The following is a 20,513-nucleotide window of genomic DNA, read 5'->3' as shown; positions in this document are numbered from 1 at the left end:
CCAGTGCCTGTAGTTTTTTTGTAAATGGGAAAATGGAGACCCGGAGAGATGGGGTGATATGCTTTTAGTCACATAGCTAGCTGGAGACTAGTAGTGTAGTGGCTCATTTTACTCACTACCCTGCCTTTCTTGATCCTGGGATTGTTACTTGACGTGAGGGTAGGGATAAAGTTAAATTGCTCAATTTAAAATTGTTTACAAAATTCAGTTTTAATTTCTTTTTCAGTTGACTTTAAGTTAGAACAGGTCACTATTGAAATGGTATGAGATACAATCTTAATTTTCAAACAGATGCAGAAAAATATGTTGATGTTCAGATATATCTAGAGAAATCTAACAAATTATTTTTAATTACCTCAGAACTTTTATGTAGATTAATTTAAAAGTATAAAATTTAAATGAGACCCCTATTTTCACAAATACTTTAGATAAATATGGAGCTTAGATTTTTTTTTTGGTTTTAACTTTAAGCACCCTAGAATAACGGATTATACTCTGCTCTGGAGGATTTCACTAATAAACATGTTTACAGGTATAATTAGCAAAGTTCAGAACTACCAGTTTCCTTTTTCTCATGAGCACTACCAAGCCTAGAAAATTAGCAAAAAAAACCCCAAAAGAAAACAAACAACAACAACAATAAAAAACTTGTTCAAGATACTATTTTAGAAGTGGAACATTTTAAAATAAAGTAACATTTAAGTATTTATTTTTAGATATTTGATGTATGGGCCTATTAAGAGATTGTGACTCAGTTGAAGTGGTTTTAGTTATACAGAAAGTACACCTCTTTGCTCTAATTTTTTTCTCCTGTAACATCTTCTATTCATTATATTATACTAATTTCATTCTGATTTACTAAGAATTTCTAGCCCTTTAGAACAAAGGAGACACCTATTTGGAGACAATTCTGCATGAGTCTTTTGTGTTTCTGCCCATATTCTGAGCAAAAGCATTGACAGCTTTTGTTGGGGGCTGTCTTTTCAAGGAAATTTGTATAGCAAACATCCTAGAAAGATAGGAATAGTGTTTTCTGACAGGTGACAGGTTTCTTTGCTGTCCAGGATAATCAAGATAATCCCTTTGGGAAAAAGATGGGGCACATTTGCTTGTAAACCCCTTGAAAGAGTGGGGTTTCATAAGCTCATCTTTCTTTTCCTGTAATGCAACCTACTGTGTGTGCAGGCATCATTGGCTCACCTTGTGTTGCCTTTTAAGAAGTAGGGCTTGGGGAACCAGCGCAAATGATGATACTCTGGCTACTGCTGCTATTTTGAGTAGTAAGCTATTCTTTGTCTCTGACCCGGGAGTGTCAGATCTTCTGCCAGGATTATCTGATGCTGAGTTGCCAAATATCATTAACATAACCTATTGATAAAATCAAGCTGAGTTTATTGCTTATTGCCGTGAAGGAGAATACCACCTTCAGAGAGCTTTGGTGATATCTTAGAGGGGCAAAGCCAAGGTCAAAATGTGAGAATTTGAAGTTCGGTTTGAGTCTTTAGCAGTGGTGATGGGGCTTGATTAGGATTGAGTATCATAATAGTTTAGAAATGGTAGAAACCGCACGGTAAGGATTTGAAAATTGTTGATCCTTCCTATTGAAGAGATGATCGGTCTTTCCTGAAGCTTCTGTAATGAACAATCAAGTTATATTCATGCAAGAGTCTCCTGTAATAGTAGAGTTATGCTAATGAGGACATTGGACTAACAAAGTCTTGTTAACATACACCGGAAGATGTGCATGCAGGTATATTAACTTCTTAGGGCTGTTATAATAAATTACCACACACTTATGGCTTAAAACAATAGGCTCCAGGGAAGAATTCTTTCTCTTTTAACTTTTGATATTGATAAGCAATCCTTAGTGTTTTTTGGTTTCTGGCACCATAACTCTAATCTTTACCTCCGTCTTCACACGGTGGTCTTCCCTCTGTATCTGTATCCCAAATTTCCCTCTTCTTAAAAGGACTCCAGTCACTGGATTAGGGCCCACCTTAATCCACTATAACCTCATGTTACCTTGATTATATCTGCAAAGACCCTATTTCCAAATAAGGTCACATTGACAATGAATGAATTTTGCGGGGGACACTATTCAACCCAGTACAAAGATACAAGGGAGTATGTGGTTTCAGTCCTCAGTATCTAGTGTGCCTAGATGATTTTGTTTCTCGGTATCCATGACACTGTGGCAGGCTGATTGCTTAGCTTGCATGTAGGCTAAAATCTCAGACTCTTCAGAGTTCTTGACAACAGGATGATGTAGTGGAAAGAATACCAGTATGGAAATCAAGTTGCCTTGGTTCTAGTTTGTACCCTGCTTGAGAAAGTTACTGTCTTCTCCAGCTATTAGTTTCTCAATGGGTAAAATGGGGAGGTCTGGAAGAAAAGAGGAATGGACCAAATGATCTGTATGGACCTCTGTAGGTCTCAGATTCTGAAGTTTGATAATTGTTGAGTGTCTGCTATATACCATATTGACAGTAGTTTTGTTAGAGTGACAAAATTAAAAAAGGAAATAGGGTATGATAGATTTTGACTTGTGAATGTGGCCTTATTTATGTTTTGTTTACCTGGGTGAAGATCATTCATGAAGATATTAGGTAAACATGGGGTTAGTCCTGATCTCTCTGACTTAACCATATTTTGTTTTTCAATTTGAGTAGTATATTTGGAATGGAGACATTTTTGAAGTCAATTAATTCACTTGAAATTAGAAAAATGTGTTGTTGCTGCACTATCTCAGCTGAGTTCAGAAAATGAAATAACCTTTTCTGAAGTGAGCATGAGAGTGTAGATCTCCCTTCATTGCCCACATTGCTCTATCATAATATTCCTGCAGTCAAGGGAGCTGAGAAACATTCTTTTTTTTAATTTAATTTTTTATTGTTATGTTAATCACCATATATTACATCATTAGTTTTTGATGTAGTGTTCCATGATTCATTGTTTGTGCATAACACCCAGTGCCCTCTTTAATACCCATCACCAGGCTAACCCATCCCCCTACCCTCCTCCCCTCTAGAACCCTGTTTGTTTTTCAGAGTCCATCGTCTCTCATGGTTCGTCTCCCCCTCTGACTTACTCCCCCTCATTATTCCCCTCCTGCTATCTTCTTTTTCTTTTTTCTTAACATATGTTGCATTATTTGTTTCAGAAGTACAGATCTGTGATTCAACAGTCTTGCACAATTCACAGCGCTCACCATAGCACATACCCTCCCCAATGTCTATCACCCAGCCACCCCATCCCTCCCACCCCCACCACGCCAGCAACACTCAGTTTGTTTCCTGAGATTAAGAATTCCTCATATCAGTGAGGTCATATGATACCTGTCTTTCTCTGATTGACTTATTTCAGTCAGCATAACACCCTCCAGTTCCATCCACGTCGTTGCAAATGGCAAGATCTCATTCCTTTTGATGGCTGCATAATATTCCATTGTGTATATATACCACATCTTCTTTATCCATTCAGCTGTCGATGGACATCTTGGCTCTTTCCACAGTTTGGCTATTGTGGACATTGCTGCTATAAACATTGGGGTGCACGTATCCCTTCGGGTCCCTACATTTGTATCTTTGTGGTAAATACCCAGTAGTGCAATTGCTGGATCAAATGGTAGCTCTAATTTCAACTGTTTGAGGAACCTCCATACTGTTTTCCAGAGTGGCTGCACCAGCTTGCATTCCCACCAACAGTGTAGGAGGGTTCCCCTTTCTCCACATCCCCGCCAACATCTGTCGTTCCCTGACTTGTTAATTTTAGCCATTCTGACGGGTGTGAGGTGGTATCTCATTGAGGTTTTGATTTGGATTTCCCTGATGCCGAGCGATGTTGAGCACTTTTTCATGTGCCTGTTGGCCATTTGGATGTCTTCTTTGGAAAAATGTCTGTTCATGTCTTCTGCCCATTTCTTGATTGGATCATTTGTTCTTTGGGTGTTGAGTTTGATAAGTTCTTTATAGATTTTGGATACTAGCCCTTTATCTGATATGTCATTTGCAAATATTTTCTCCCATTCTGTCAGTTGTCTTTGGGTTTTGTGGACTGTTTCTTTTGCTGGGAATGCACCCATTTCTTCCAAGTTATCTAATTTGCTGGCATAGAGTTGCTCATAATATGTTCTTATAATTGTTTGTATTTCTTTGGTGTTGGTTGTGATCTCTCCTCTTTCATTCATGATTTTGTTGATTTGGGTCATTTCTCTTTTCTTTTTGATAAGTCTGGCCAGGGGTTTATCAATCTTGTTAATTCTTTCAAAGAACCAGCTCCTAGGTTCATTGATCTGTTCTACTGTTCTTTTGGTTTCTAGTTCATTGATTTCTGCTCTGATCTTTATTATTTCTCTTCTCCTGCTGGGTTTAGGCTTTATTTGCTGTTCTTTCTCCAGCTCCTTTAGGTGTAGGGTTAGGTTGTGTATTTGAGAACTTTCTTGTTTTCTTGAGAAAGGCTTGTATTGCTATATACTTTCCTCTCAGGACTGCCTTTGCTGTATCCCAAAGATTTTGAACAGTTGTGTTTTCATTTTCATTGGTTTCCATGAATTTTTTTAATTCTTCTTTAATTTCTTGGTTGACCCATTCTTTCTTTAGTAGGATGCTCTTTAGCCTCCATGTATTTGAGTTCTTTCCGACTTTCCTCTTGTGATTGAGTTCTAGTTTCAAAGCATTGTGGTCTGAAAATATGCAGGGAATAATCCCAATCTTTTGGTACTGGTTGAGACCTGATTTGTGACCTAGGATGTGATCAATTCTGGAGAATGTTCCATGGGCACTAGAGAAGAATGTGTATTCCCTTGCTTTCGGATGGAATGTTCTGAATATGTCTGTGAAGTCCATTTGGTCTAGTGTGTCATTTAAAGTCTTTATTTCCTTGTTGATCTTTTGCTTAGATCTGTCCATTTCAGTCAGGGGGGTGTTAAAGTCCCCCACTATTATTGTATTGTTGTCAATGTGTTTCTTCGCTTTTGTTATTAATTGCCTTATATAATTGGCTGCTCCCACGTTAGGGGCATAGATATTTACAATTGTTAGATCTTCTTGTTGGATAGACCCTTTAAGTAGGATATAGTGTCCTTCTTCATCTCTTATTACAGTCTTTGTTTTAAAATCTAATTTGTCTGATATAAGGATTGCCACCCCAGCTTTCTTTTGGTGTCCATTAGCATGGTACATGGTTTTCCACCCCCTCACTTTCAATCTGGGGGTGTCTTTGGGTCTAAAATGAGTCTCTTGCAGACAGCATATTGATGGGTCTTGTTTTTTAATCCAATCTGATAGCTTGTGTCTTTTGATTGGGGCATTTAGCCCATTTACATTCAGGGTAACTATTGAAAGGTATGAATTTAGTGCCACTGTATTGCCTGTAAGGTGACTGTGACTGTATATTGTCTGTGTTCCTTTCTGATCTGTGCTGCTTTTAGGCTCTCTCTTTGCTTAGAGGACCCCTTTCAATATTTCTTGGAGGGCTGGTTTCGTGTTTGTAAATTCCTTTAGTTTTTGTTTGTCCTGGAAGCTTTTTATCTCTCCTTCAATTTTCAATGAGAGCCTAGCTGGTTATGGTATTCTTGGCTGCATATTTTTCTCGTTTAGTGCTCTGAAGATATCATGCCAGTCCTTTCTGGCCTGCCAGGTCTCTGTGGATAGGTCTGTTGCCAATGTAATATTTCTACCATTGTAGGTTACATATCTCTTCTCCCGAGCTGCTTTCAGGATTTTCTCTTTGTCTCTGAGACTTGTAAGTTTTACTATTAGATGTCAGGGTGTTGCCCTATTATTATTGATTTTAAGAGGGGTTCTCTGTGCCTCCTGGATTTTGATGCCTGTTTCCTTCTTCACATTAGGGAAGTTCTCTGCTATTATTTGCTCCAATATACCTTCTGCCCCTTTCTCTCTTTCTTCTTCTGGGATCCCAATTATTCTAATGTTGTTTCGTCTTGTCGTATCACTTATCTCTCGAATTCTGCCCTCGTGATCCTGTAGTTGTTTGTCTCTCTTTTTCTCAGCCTCTTTATTTTCCATCATTTGGTCTTCTATATCACTGATTCTCTCTTCTGCCTCATTTATCCTAGCAGTTAGTGCCCCCATTTTTTATTGCACCTCATCAATAGCCTTTTTGATTTCGACTTGGTTAGATTTTAGTTCTTTTATTTCTCCAGAAAGGGTTTCTCTAATAACTTCCACGCTTTTTTCAAGCCCAGCTAGTATCTTTAAAGTCATGATTCTGAACTCTAGGTCCGACATCGTACTAATGTCCGTATTGAGTAGGTCCCTGGCTGACGGTACTACCTCTTGTTCTTTTTGCTGAGGTGATTTTTTTCGTCTTGTCATTTTGTCCAGAGGAGAATAGATGAATGAGAGAACAAAATGCTAACAGGTTAACAATGTCCCCAGGAAATATACTGTATACAAATCAGAAAAGACCTGAAACCAGGGGAAAAGAAAGGGAAAGAAAGAAAAAAGAAAGAGGAAAAAAAAAAAAGAAAAACAAAAACAGAACAATACAAAAAAAGCAGAATATGATCAAATATGATCAGGCTAGTGCATAGATCAGTGCCACACACTAGATTTTGGGCGTATTTTGGTCTGTTAGAAAAAAGTGCCTCCTAAAATTTTAAAGGAAGAAAGACATATATGTACAAAATAAGGGTTGATACAATGAAGGGATGGAAGATGACTGTAAAGATGAAAATTATAAAAGATTTTATGAAAGGAATTGGTAAGATAAGTTGTTTGAAAAAAGAAAGAGGATTTAAAAAAAAAAGGGAGAGAATGTGATCAGGCAGGAGGCTAGAACAAAGCCATACACTAGTGATTAGGGTATATTTTGATCTGTTAGAAGAAAGTGTATCTCAAAATTTTAAAAAGAGAACAACATATATATATATGCCAAAAATAAGGGTAACTACTATGAAGGGATAAAATATGACTCCAAAAATGAAAAATAAAAAAAATTTTTTTTTTAAAAAGGGATTGATAAGATGTTGGTTGAAAAAGGGAAAAAGAAAAATTCAAAAAAAGTTAAAAAAATTAACTTTGATGAACTAATGAATCATGGTAAAAAATAGCCATGAATTCTATGTGCAGTATTCCCTTAGCGCTGGAGTTCTCCCGTTCTCCTTGATCGGTAAACTTGGTCTTGGCTTGCTGGCTGTTCGTGCTGATCTTCTGGGGTAGGGGCCTGTTGCCGTGGTTTCCAAATATCTTTGCTGGAGGCTGAATTGCCCCGCCCTTGTCGGTCAGGGCTAAGCAAGCTGCTCGGGTTTGCTCTCAGGAGCTTTTGTTCCCTGCAAGCTCTCGGTACAGCTTTGCAGGACCAGGGCGAAAATGGTGGCCTCCCAATCTCCACCAGGAGGAGCTGAGAACTTGGGGCCCCGCTCCTCAGTGCGCCCCCCAGAGAAAAGCAGTCACTACCGTCTCCCCGGTCTCCGGCCACACTCCGTGCTCACCCGGCCTGTGATTGAGCGTCTCTATCTCTGGCACCCGACCCGGTGTGGAGTCTCCAAACCCAGCAGATCCCTGCGGTGCGTTCCCGCGCCGCTTCCCCCCGGGGGAGAAAGGGGAATCTCCCCGGCTCTGCCGCTTGTTGGGTCCCTGCTGGAGGAGCAGTGGCCCGACTGGGCCGCGGATCACAGTTTATGGCAACCCGGAGCTGAGAGCCCGCGCCTCAGCTCTGTCTCTGCAGCCGGCTTCCCCGCTCCGATACCTGGGAGCTCTGGCGCACTCAGGCACCCCCGGTCTTTCTGTGACCCCAAGGGTCCTGAGACCACACTGTCCCGGGAGGATTCCACTCCCCACTTAGCCACTGCAACGACCTCCCTCAGCGGAGCCAACTTCTAAAAGGTCCGATTTTGTGCTCCGCGGCTCTATCAATTGCCAGAAGCGGCCAGCGGAGGCCACCTGCAATGCTGTCTGTCCTCCCGAATATCGCCTCGGATTCACTTCTCCGCACGTCCTACCTTCCAGTAAGTGGTTGCTTCTCTGTTCAGAGAGTTGTTGCTACTCTCCTCTTCGATCTCCTGTTGAGTTCATAGGTGTTCAGAATGGTTTGATCCCTATTAAGCTGAATTCCTGAGACCAGACGAAATCTAGGTCTCCTGCTCCTCCGCCATCTTGCTCCGCCCTCCGATCTGAGAAACATTCTTACTAGACAATGGTAACAGTCTAGTGAAGTGGAGGCTGGTGCTGGAGTTCTAGGTGTAAGTGATTCTTCTTCCATTGGATTTTTCTTACATTTTGAATAGCTCACTGCAGTATTGTTTGAATTCTTTCTTTGAGTAATGTTGAAAATACATAATAATTACTTCATTGACATATTGTGGATACTTAAGAGGAAATCTTTTTTTTTTTAAAAGATTTTATTCATTTATTTGAGACAATGAGATAGAGCATGAGAGGGGGGAGGGTCCGAGGGAGAAGCAGACTCCCTGCTGAGCAGGGAGCCCGAGTGGGACTCGATCCCGGGACTCCAGGATCATGACCTGAGCCGAAGGCAGTCACTTAACCAACTGAGCCACCCAGGCGCCCAAGAGGAAATCTTTTGGTAATACTAAAACCATCTGTGGTTGTGTCTGTGTTTGTTCTTTTCAAGGTAAAATTAATAATGTCTATGTATTGGTGGTAAGTATAAATACAGGTTGAACCAACATCTTTGGATTTGCATTAAAATGACTGAAATGTAAGAAAGTGGATTTTTGATTCATCCCATACAGTAGAATTTCAAACCCATCTTCCAGGAAACCCTGGAAATCTCTCAACACTTGAACTTAAGGATCTTCCAGCGTATGGCTCTTTAATTAGAGACAAATTTTCCCAGGCCCCTGTTTTCAGGGTGGGTATTTGGGTGATTCAGAGATGATCACCAGAGACTGCAACAATGGTGATTTCTTTTTTTTTTTTTTTAAGTTTAGAATACATGTTAGAATATAAAATTTGCAATAACACTGTAACAATACTTGAAATAAAATATGTTAAAAAAAGGGGTGCCTCAGTGGCTTAGTTGGTTAAGCATCTGATTCTTGATTTCAGCTCAGGTTATGATCTCAGGGTCTTGAAATCGAGGCAGCCTCCCTGCCTGCTGTCGGGCTCCATGCTCAGTAGGGAGTCTGCTTGAGATTCTCTCCCTCTCCCTCTAACCCACTCCCCTGCTTGCATATACACACGTGCTCTCTCTCTCTCTCTCAAATAAATAAATACGTTAAAATGATCATAATGTAAAGACTAATATAAATAGATACTATAATTATGGTAATAAAAATGCGTACCTTTATCATATTTTCAGTTCACATTTCCATTCTTCAATGAAAAGAGTAGGAGAGTGTTGTTACTGTATTTTTTTAATGTGCTGTCCACATCAGTGAAAATAACTTGACCTTTAAAAAGCCAAGATTTTTTTTGACTTGGGGGCCATTCTGATGAATCCTGGAAGGCTTTTTTGGGGGAGGTGGATATGGTGGATGATGATTCAGATTTGTATTAAACTCTGGTTGCAATTTTCCCCCCTCACTTTAGACCTTGAAGTTGGTCTACTAATATCTAACAAGATAAAGTTTCTTCTACTTATAAGAAATATTTTCTAGTTTCAGAGAATTTTGAATTGGCAAAGATTAGAAAGTAGAGTATGGATATGTTTATTTTATGGTTTGGAATCTTCACTTTATATGTAGTGTTCATTTTTGTTGGATTCACATATGCTTGAGAAAGTAGAGGAATCTCCTCCCCCCACCCCTCAACCAGCTACTTCTGCAGCCTCATAGGAAAAAAAAAAAAGGAAAGGAAGAAGGAAAATCATGATCATGTTAAACACAGTTTTCTTTTTTCTCTCCTTCAACACCTATTCTGAATTAATGGACTACTGTGCTGGTTGTTTGGTTGAAGGTTTTTTTATTGATTGATTGATTTGTCAGAGAGAGAGAGAGGAGAGAGCACAAGCAGGGGGAGCGGCAGGCAGAGGGAGAAGCAGGCTCCCCACTGAGCAAGGAGCCTGATGCGGGGCTTGATCACAGGATCCCGGGATCATGACCTGAGCTAAAGGCAGATGCTTAACCGACTGAGCCACCCAGGTGTCCTTTTTTTTTTTTTTTTTAATAGATTTTATTTTTTAGAGTAATTTTACCTTTAGAGAAAAATGCAACACAGAGTTCCCTTATATCCTGCAGTCTTTCTATAATTGCTTATTACTACCAGGGTTTTTTCCCTTTATAGTTCCTTGGGACTGTTTATGTAGATCATACCATCTGTGAACAAAGACAGTTGTTTTTTCCTTCCTACTTCGTATATCATTTTTATCCTTTTTTTTGTCTTACTGCATTAGCTAGGATGTCCAGTATGATATGAATAGGAATGGTGAGAGGGAAAATCTTAGAGGGAAAGTATCTAGTTTCTTACTATTAAGAATGATATTTGCTGTGGGTTTTTGTAGATTTTCTTTATCAGCTTGAGGAAGTTCCTTTGTACTCCTGTTCTGCTGAGTTTTTATCATAAATGGGTGTTGGATTTTATCAAATTCCTCTTCTGTGTGTATCGCTATCACATGATTTTTCTTGTATAGCTTGTTGATGTGTGATGGATTACATTAAAAATTGATTTTCAACATTGAACTTGATTTATATACTTGGAATAAATCCTATTTGGTTGTGGTGTATAATTTGACTTGCTGATATTTTTTTGAGGATTTTTTGCATCTCTCTCTATGAGAGATACTTGTTTGTAGTTTTCCTTTCTTGTAATGTTGTCTGGGTTTAGTATTAGGGTAATGCTGGACTCAGAACGAATTAATAAGTGCTTCCTCTTCTTTCTGGAACAGACTGCAGAGAATTGGTATTTCTTGTTTCTTAAATGTTTGATAGAATTCACCCAGGAAACTCTCTGGGTATGGAGGTTTCTGCTTTGGAAGATTGCTAATTATTTACTCAATTTCTTTGATCAGTATAGACTTACTTGGGTGATCTGTTTCTTCCTTGTGTGAGCTTTGGTAGATTGTCTTTCAAAGAATTGTTCCATTTCATCTAAGTTGTCAAATATATGGGCTTAGAATTATTTATAATATTCCTTTATTATCCTTTTAATGTCCTTAGGATCACTAGTGATGCACCCTCTTTCATTTCTGATATTACTAATCTGTTTCTTCTCTCCTTTTTTCCTGACTAGGGGTTTATCCATTTTATTAATCTTTTCAAAAAACCAGCTTTTACTTTTGTTGCCTTTTCTCTTTTGTTTATGTATTTTCAATTTCATTGATTTCTGCTCCAGTTTTTATTCTTTTCTTGTGCTTATTTTGGATTTTGTTTGCCCTTCTTTCTCACTTTCCTATGGCAGAAGCTTGGGTGATTGATTTTAGCTCCTTTTATTTTAATATATGACTCCAATGCTATAAACATTTTCTCAGAAAGAGAAAATGCAGTAGTACATTTACTGCATTCCACAGATTCTTTTGTTTTATTTTCATTTTTACTTAAAGTATTTCTTGGGACTTTTTCTTTGACTCATGGTATTATTGTGTGTTGTTAATTTCCAAATATTTGGGTTTTTTCTAATTATCTTTTTGTTACTGATTTTTAGTTTAATTCCATTGTAGTCTGAAAGCATACTTTGTATGATTAAGGTGTGTTCTCTGGCCCAGAATGTAGTTTATCTTGATAAATGTTCTCTTTGAGTTTGAGAAGAATGTGTATACTGCTGTTGTTGGATAATGTAGTCTATAGATGTCAATTAGATCCAGTTGATTGATGATGCTATTCAGTTTTACAATATTCTTACTGATTTTCTATGTACTGGTTCTGTCAATTATTGGTTAGAGGGACGTTGAAATCTCCAAATATAATAGTGAGTTCATGTGTTTCTCTTGGTAGTTCTACTAGTTTTTATATCATATATTTTGATGCACAGTTGTTAGGTGCATACATATAAGGGAAGTTACATCTTCTTGGAGAATTGACCCTCTGTCATTGTGTAATGCCCACCCCTTATCATAGGCTGACAGTCTCTGTCTTTTAGTTGATGTATTTAGACCATTGATGTTTAAAGTAATTATTTGTATACTTGGATTAATATCTACCTTATTTTTAAACTGCTTTCTATTCCTTGCCCCTGCTGTTTTTTCTTTTGTCTTCTACTCTGTTTCTGCTTTCTCTTGTTTCATTTGAACATTTCATATGATTTTTTTATCATATCTTAGTATATCATTATACTTACTTTATTTTATTTTATTTATTTGTTTTTTTGATGTAGTGTTCCATGATTCATTGTTTGTGTGTAACACCCAGTGCTCCATTCAGTATGTGCCCTCTTTAATACCCATCACCAGGCTAACCCATCCCCCCACCTCCCTCCCCTCTAGAACCCTCAGTTTGTTTTTCAGAGTCCATCGTCTCTCATGGTTCGTCTCCCCTCCGGTTTCCCCCCCTTCATTTTTCCCTTCCTGCTATCTTCTTCTTCTTCTTTTTTTCTTAACATATAATGTATATTTGTTTCAGAGGTACAAGTCTGTGATTCAACAGTCTTATACAATTCACAGCACTCACCATAGCACACACCCTTCCCAACGTCTATCACCCAGCCACTCCATCCCTCCCACCCCCCACCACTCAAGCAACCCTCAGTTTGTTTCCTGAGATTAAGAATTCCTCATATCAGTGAGATCATATGATACATGTCTTTCTCTGATTGACTTATTTTGCTCAGCATAATACCCTCCAGTTCCATTCACGTTGTTGCAAATGGCAAGCTTTCATTCCTTTTGATGGCTGCATAATATTCCACTGTCATTATACTTATTTTAAAATTTTTAGTGGTTGCCCCAGAGTTTGTAATTATACATTTACAACTAATCTTGGTTCACTTTCAAATAATAATATACCACTTCATGGGTAGTGCAGGTACCTTATTATCATAGAGTATTCCCAGTTCCTTTCTCCCATCCTTTATAACATTGCTGTCATTCATTTCATTTATCTATAAGCTATGATCATTGAATATATTGTGCAATTGTTATTTTTAACAGGTTGTTATTTGTTAGATAATTAAGAATAAGAAAAATAAGATTTAATTTTATCTTTATTGCTTCTCTAATGCTTTTCCTTTTTTTAATGTAATCCACCTTTTCTGACCCTTTGTAATTTGTCCAAAATTACAATGCTTTGTAATTTTCCTTCCCTCTGAAGAACTTTTATTTTTATTATTTATTTATTTTTTTAAAGATTTTATTTGAGAGACAGATTGAGAGAGTGAGAGCACAAGCAGTGGGGAGGGGTAGAGGGAGAGGGAGAAGCAGACTCTCCACTGAGTAGGGAGCCCGAGATGTGAGACTCAATCCCAGGACCCTGGGATCATGACCTAAGCCAAAGGCAGACACTTAACTGACTGAGCCACCCAAGCATCCCTGAAGAACACCTTTTAAGCATTTCTTGCAAGGAAGGTGAATAGGCCTTCAGTTCCCTCAATTTTTGTTTGTCAAATAAAGCCTTTATTTCCCTTTCACTTTTGAAGGATAATTTTGATAGGTACAGAATTCTGGATTGGTGGATTTTCTGTTAATACTTTAAATTTTTCACTCTGCTCACTTTGCTTGCATGGTTTCTGAAGAGAAAGTTTGATGGAATTATTATTTTTTTCCTGTCTAGGTAAGGTTTTTTTCTTCTTTTTTTCCTCTTGGTTCTGTCCAGATTTTCCCATCTGTTTTTCTGCAGTTTTATTATGGTATACCTAGGTGCAAATATTATAGTATTTATCCTGTGTGGTGTGTTCTGAGCTTCATGGATCTGATTTATTGTTTATCACCAAAGACATACTTTTTCTGTTACAGTGTTGTTGATTTGTAGCATTTCCTTTTGATTTTTTTCTTATCTATATCTCTGCTTACACTACCCATCTGTTCTTGCATGTTGTTTACTTTTTCCATTAGTGCCCTTAGTATGTTTATCATAGCTATTTTTAAACTCAGTGATAATTCTAAAACCTCTGTTATACCCGAGTCTGGTTTTGAGGCTTGCTTTGTGTCTTCAGATAGTAGTTTTTGCCTTTACACTGCTTTGTAATTTTTTGTTGATAGCCAGACATGTTACATTAGGTAAAACAAACTGAAGTAAATAGGCCTTTAGTGTGAGGTTTTATGTTTATTTGACCAGGAGTTAGGCTGTTTACTATATTTCATAGCTGTGGTGTCAGAGGCTAAAATTTGTAGTGTTTTCGTTTTTGTCTGCCCTGTTGTTATGAGGTTTTGTAGAGAATTCTTTAATAGGGTCTGAGGCGTACAGTTCTTTTACTTACATATATATATATATATATGTATATATATAATTTTATTTATTTATTTATTTATTTTGAGAGAGAGAGAGAGAGAGCATGAGCAGCAGGAGGGGCAGAGGGAGAAGGTGAGGGAGAAACAGACTCCCTACTGAGCAGGGAGCCTGATGTGGGACTCTGTCCCAGGACCTTGAGACCATGACCTGAGCCAAAGGCAGCTGCTTAACCAACTGGGCCACCCAGGTGCCCCTAAAATCAAGAGTTGGATGCTTAACTGACTGAGCCACCCAGGTGCCCCGCAGTTCTTTTAGTTAGAATGATGTGATGTGGTGGCAAGGGATGGTATTAGGTCCCAGTGTTTTAGTGAGCCTGATTTGGTTGTCTTCTACCCCATGTCGAAGGATAGAGGGGTTGGAGTTGGATATTTCCTTTCCCCCAGGTTGGTTAGATTCTGTAAAACCCTGGTTGGTTAGGCTCTATAAAATTCTAGTTTGTTAGACTTCATTAAATAGTTTTCTTTTCAGGCAGGCCTTTTAAAGAATAACAGAGAGTTCTGGGCATATTTTTAAGATGGTTATTTTTCCCTTCCCCCTTCTGGAAACAAGAAATTTTTCTCAGATCCTCCCAGTGAGAACCTGATAGGGGTTCTTGGAGGTAAAAAGTCAGCAATGCATGGGGACCTTTCAAAGACTGGGTTCCCTCTCCATTTTTCACTTCAAGCTAGTTGACACAGAGCCTCCAGCAAATTGTCAATTATTGTTAAAGTATTCCTATTGATCCTGACTCCAACTGAGGGCTTACTATGTTCCTAGGCTTCTGCAGCTCCCACACTGTGATTTTATCTATCTGCCTGTCTGTGTCTCTAGTTTTCAGGGTAGCAGATTGCCCTCTGAGTTCAATTCTCTGATGGATCTAAGAAGAGTTGTTGATTTTCTTTTTTTTCCCCCCAGGTTGGTCAGTTGGTCTGTTTGCCTTCCTTCTTTCCTTCCTTCCTTCCTTCCTTCTTTCCTTCCTTTATCTTTGTTTTCAGTAATGAGAACAGGAGTGATGAATTACAAGCTCTTTACATGTTGGACCTGATTGAAGATTATTTTTTATTCTTTTTGGCAATTTTGTATTGGTAAAACTTGTTATGATATCCTCTGTCTGATTTGACAGTATTTTGGAATTTGATTTCCTTCTGGCATTAGGTCTGCACAGTTTGAGGTAATGTATTCTAATTTGCAAGAATGAGTATAGAACTTTTTCAGAGGGAAATTGATCTTAGGACTGATTCTTGTTATTGGTAAAATGACTCATTCTTAGCCCAGTTACTATTCTTCTGTTTGCAAGAGTAGTTTTGGGACAATGGCAACCTTTCCTTTGTTTCCTATGTTAATAGAGCTTCATTTTTATACTCTTGAACTATACAAAAAATAAATTTTATTTTTACAGCCTTTTTGGGTGTAGGGTCATGTCAAGTTTCACTAATTTGCACTTATGGTAACTCTACTGATGATTCTGGGAATGGTTATTAAAACCTTGTGCTGGGGTGCCTGGGTGGCTCAGTTGGTTAAGAATGTGCCTTCGGCTCAGGTCATGATACCAGGGTCCTGGGATCGAGTCCCGCATCGGTCTCCCTGCTCAGTGAGGAGCCTCCTTCTCCCCTCTCTCTGCTGTTCTCCCTGCTTGTGCTTTCTCTCGCTCGCTCTCTCCTGCTCTCTGTCAAATAAATAAATAAAATCTTAAAATAAATTTATAAAAACAAAACGGAAAACCTTGTGCTGATGCTTTGGATATATGGAATTAATTGGATGGCTAATTCAGACTGGGTGTCATAATTTAGTACATTGTTCACTAGTTATTTTTACGAGCTGAGAATAGAGTAGTAATGTTAATTCTTACATTTTCTGTGATGTGGTAAAAAAAAAACAACCTTAATGTACATCATTAATTTAATGCTTAGATATATTGAATTTAGTGCTTCAGTATCTTGGTGGAAGTATGAAAAGAGAAATTGGTCTATATTATATGTAAAATGTAGTTTATTTTCTTTTGAAAAAAGTTACATTAAAAAAATCACTATGTTGCAGGTATTTCAGACAACTGTTTCATTAAAATAAGAGAAGCATCCTTTATCCCATAGTTTAACATGACAATAGTTACCATGTGTGAGTATATGGGTCTTTTAGTTCTTTTTCTTTTCTTTTCTTTTTTTTTTTTAAAGATTTTATTTATTTATTTGACAGAGAGAGAGATAGTGAGGGCAGGAACACAAGCAAGGGGTGTGGGAGAGGGAGAGGCAGGCTTCCTGCTGAGCAGGGAGCCCGAGTGGGCCTCGATCCCAGGACCCTGGGATCATGATCTGAGCTGAGGGCAGATGCTTAACGACTGAGCTACCCAGGCACCCCAGTTCTTTTTCATATATAGATTTTTTTTTACATAGATGTGATCATAATTTCTTTTTAAATTTGTGCTGTTTTGTAGTGTGTTTCCTCATTCTGTATCACTGTGTTTTTAATAGTAATGTTTTTTCATTGAGTGAGGTACTGTTAGGTTGGTCAGACTGACAGTTTATTCTCTAATCAGTGTGATGAACCATGTGTGCATTTAGCTTTTCCATTTCTTTTGCTTTAGCTTTTTAAAAAAATTTTTAAAATTTTATTATTATTTTTTTAAATTAGATAGGTTCTGTGCCCTATGTGGACTTGAACTCATGACCCTGAGATCAAAAGTTGAATGCTGTACTGACTGAGTCGGCCAGGCGCCCCCTGATTTAGCTTTTCTATGTTTATGTCATTTCCTTGCCTGGATTTTCACAAGTTTCAGTCTCTCTTTCTTTTAAGGGATATTTTATGTTTTCTCCCCCAAGGCTAATTAACTTTTATTGGATCTTGAAAATATAATTTTTTTCTTATATGATTAGAAAACAGTGCTTTAGGACTTATATTGCCACAGTGATTCACAGTGTTCTCTTCTAAAAATTGAAATTTGTAACTAGGTGATAAAAATGATCTCCTAGACGTGTCAAACTTGGTATTCTAGACTCTCATACTTAGGTTATAAATTATCTATAGTCAAATAATTTAATATTTTATGTTGCACTTACACATTGAATTTTTCCTTACTGATTTTATATTTGTGGGTTTAATTTGATGTCTTTGTCAGGATTCCTTGTTAAATTTCTCAGCATTCTTCTGATTTTTCCTCTACACTATCACTTGTGTTTATGCCTGAATTGGGTCTAGCCTTTTGAGTGGAAAGTCAGTAGTAATAGAAACTTCTAGAAACATTTAGTGAGTCTGATGATCCTGAACCCACTTCCTCACCCATAAAAGCTAGCAACGGATTGTTTGCGACCTTCTATACTGCATATTCTCTTCTGGCTTTCTAAGTTGACATTTTATAAAGTATTTAGCTTTTTTTACTCCTGTCATCTTCAAGATATTTTACCATGATTAAAAAAAAAAATCATGTTTCTACTGAGACATAGGTGAACCCAAGGGAAGGAAAAGATCATGCGGAATTGTTGGGTTCATTTCATTTAAAAGCAGTAAGATTCCATAATGGGAATTTGTTCTTTATTCCTTGCAATTTTTTCAGTAAAGATAGGATTTCAAAAAATATATATCACTTAGGAATATCTGTATTGGTGTGGGATTTAAAGTGATGTATACAAGGATGCTCATCATATTTCTTTCTGTCCTTACTCCTTTCTTTTTCCTAGTCTTGCCCTTTCTCCAACAAATTTAATAAACAACTACTATGATTTTGGGCACAAAATGATTAAGACCCTGCCTTTAGAAAGCTGATAATTTAATAGGTGAGCTGGAAATGTAAGTCAATAGTTGCAATGTAGGAAGTCCCCTAATTTCGTATATAATAATATATTCCCCAAAATGTGTTTGAAAATAAATATTCACATGGCAGAGAGGTAGGAGGTGTTTGGGTATTTCTATGGGGAGTTATTCCATGAAGCCAAAATGTGTCATTATAAGACATCTAATTCTAGGTGCACCTGGGTGGCTCAGTTGGTTAAGTGTCCAACTCTTGATCTCAGCTCAGGTCTTGATCTTAGGGTCTTGAGTTTAAGCCCAGTGTGAAGCCTACATAAAACAAAAACAAAAACAAAAACATCTAATTCTAGTTCCTGGGCATGTTGCCTCCCTTGGGACCAGGAATCCTCTTTTGTGCACAACATCAAATGTGTCTGGTGGGATTGCTAGCTGTGCTTGAGCTGAGCAAATGGATCTTGGACCCAACCTCCTTGTAGAGAGGGGTGCAGTCTCTGGGATTTGAGCTCTGTTACTGGGATGGTAGGTATATGAAGCTGAGGGGAAAAGGATCCTTCTCACCCTGCTATGACAATATGAGCTGGGTACATAAAGGATGTCTCCCACTTATATATTTGATTACCTAGGATATCTTTTTGCAACCCAGCAATACCTATCGCTCTGCACTGTCCCAAGGGAGAAATCAAGGACTGTTGGAGATAGGCCTGGGGAAGAGTTAGGCTGGACAAGAGGACACCTATCCTTTAGGATTTTAGAAGGATAGCTTCAGTCACCCCTTCATCCTTACCCATCCCAACTTTTGTATATATGTGGCCAAGGCTTTGTCTGTAGAAGGACTGGAAATGAGGTAGGAAGAGTTATTTTTTTCCCATCATAGGCCGGGACAATAACAAATGTTTATTTCAATTTCAGGGAGGCCTGGCTTCACACTTCTTCCACTCCTTAGCATTGTGAGCTATCAGAGCTTCATGCATTACCTCACAATCATTAATAAGATGATGTCTAAGAGACTGAATTTGGTGTCCTAAAGGTAGTTTAAGGGTATCAGTCTGTAGTGTGTGAAATGTGTTGAGTTGTGTGAAATTTAGTCCTGGTCTGCTTCGTGTGGTAAGTATAGTTGGTGTATCTGTAAAACTCAGTAATAGCACATAGGGAGGAATAATAAATTGTGCCTAGAAGGTAATGAAACAGCTTACATAGGAGGGAATACTCAAACTCTTTAGTAAATGGGTGGCTTTAAAAGAAGATCTAATACTGAAAATTTCTGCCTGATAATACTGATATCTTAAGACCTTACTCAAATCAGATGGGGTTGTGGTCCAGAATACATTATTTGGGACTGAGCTCTCTTGAATATCTTTATACCTTAATTCTTTATACACAAAATTCAATAACTTCTAAGCTGCCTTTAGTAAATTTTCACTGTGAATTATACATTAGATGATTAAATGTTTTTTTTTAAGTAGAACAGTTGTTCTATTTGAACTTTTATTATGATTCAGGTACTGTGTTGAATGCCTGAGACAGCCACAACATATGACATGAACTAAGTCTTAAGAGGCAAAAGTCCAGAGGAAAGACAGAAATCTCTAAAATTGTGACAAATAGGGAATTGTGCTCTTACAAAATGTGCTTTGCGAGAGTAGGGAGGGAGTGATGGTATTCTCAGAGTGGGGAATTAGAGAGTTTGAGAATGGTGCTTGATAGAGATGACAGTTGAGTTGATAGCAGAGATACTTTTAAAGCTAAACTTCCAGTACCTGGTCTCTAAGTTTTTTCTAACTCTAGACTTAATTGGTTAAGTTACAGTCTCCCATAGTATTTAGTTACATATGTGTACAAGGAGAATTACTGCTTTTAATAAGGACTCTCAGATTTTGCATGGTTCAGGATCAGTAAAGCAAAATTATATTTTCCTTGGTATATTATATTTACTAGTAATATTACTAATAAATACTACTATACTACCACTACTGTTCCTGTAACTACTTCTATCAGTACTATGATTTCTGTTATTAGTACAGTGTTCTAATGCTCTTACCCCTTCTCCTCCTCTTTCCACTCCTACAACTACACTACTACTGGGTAATGCTTGTTTTTACTAGGAACCACTTTTAAGTTCTTTTTTTTTATTTTTTATTTTAAGTAATCTCTGCATCCGATGTGGGGCTTGAACTCACAACCCTGAGATTAAGAGTCACATGCTTTACTGACTGAACTAGCCAGCACACCTACTTTATAGGTTTTCTTTTTTTTAAGTTCTTTACAGTTTTAAGATGGGAGATTATATCAATTTTTAGAAGGGTTTTCAAGAGTATTGATTAAAAAAAGGTGACTTTCACAGAAACTTAATAAAATTATCCCTATTTTCAAAAAAGTATTCTGATAATTCAAGTTCTAGTTATGAGGAGTTATCCTATGTTTTTCTTTGTTTCCTGATAAGTATTATTATATGTATGGTAATATGATTGAATTTTTATGATTAGATTTATTC

At 37.7% G+C, this 20,513-nt stretch overlaps 1 protein-coding gene across 9 annotated transcripts in view; it reads left to right on the top strand.

The window, feature by feature from the left end:
- FUT8 (fucosyltransferase 8) overlaps nt 1-20,513 on the top strand; it is a 330,956-nt gene that overhangs the window by 57,052 nt on the left and 253,391 nt on the right. The window contains exon 1 of one of the 9 annotated variants that reach the window (XM_027571180.2): nt 19,091-19,126. The exons of 6 other annotated variants lie outside the window; for them this stretch is intronic. The gene's annotated coding sequence lies outside the window, so the exon portion shown is untranslated. Of the gene's footprint in view, nt 1-19,090; nt 19,127-20,513 lie in introns of those variants that run through there. 2 more of the 9 variants (XM_027571174.2, XM_027571172.2) reach the window with 2 other exon arrangements.

The sequence above is a fragment of the Zalophus californianus genome, chromosome 6 (genome assembly GCF_009762305.2).
Source record: "Zalophus californianus isolate mZalCal1 chromosome 6, mZalCal1.pri.v2, whole genome shotgun sequence".
NCBI lineage: Eukaryota > Metazoa > Chordata > Mammalia > Carnivora > Otariidae > Zalophus > Zalophus californianus.
The sequence above is the reverse complement of the archived record's forward strand: the minus strand, read 5'-3'. Positions and strand labels throughout refer to the sequence as shown.